We start from the raw sequence: 331 nt of genomic DNA, 5'->3' as shown, positions 1-331 counted from the left end.
TATACCGAGACATACAAAGATCTTGCTACAAACAACTAAATTAATTGATATAATTTAAGAAACAAGAAGCCAAGAAAAAAAGAGGATCCAGGGGATATAAACAACAACAGTCTAAAACCCTAAAACACGAAAGAAGAAGAACCTAGTCTCACATTAAGAGGTAAATTTATCGATAATTTATCTCATGTTGTTGGTGGTGTGATTGCAAGCATGTATGGCAAGTATTCATTACATAACTACAAGGACTTAGATGTAAAATACCTGTAGTAAACGGGTATGACATCGTGATGTTGTTCCTTTGGTTAAAAGTTTAGGCAATCATATAAAATAA

The sequence above is a fragment of the Penaeus monodon genome, chromosome 33, assembly GCF_015228065.2.
Source record: "Penaeus monodon isolate SGIC_2016 chromosome 33, NSTDA_Pmon_1, whole genome shotgun sequence".
Lineage (NCBI taxonomy): Eukaryota > Metazoa > Arthropoda > Malacostraca > Decapoda > Penaeidae > Penaeus > Penaeus monodon.
Note: the sequence above shows the minus strand (reverse complement) of the source record.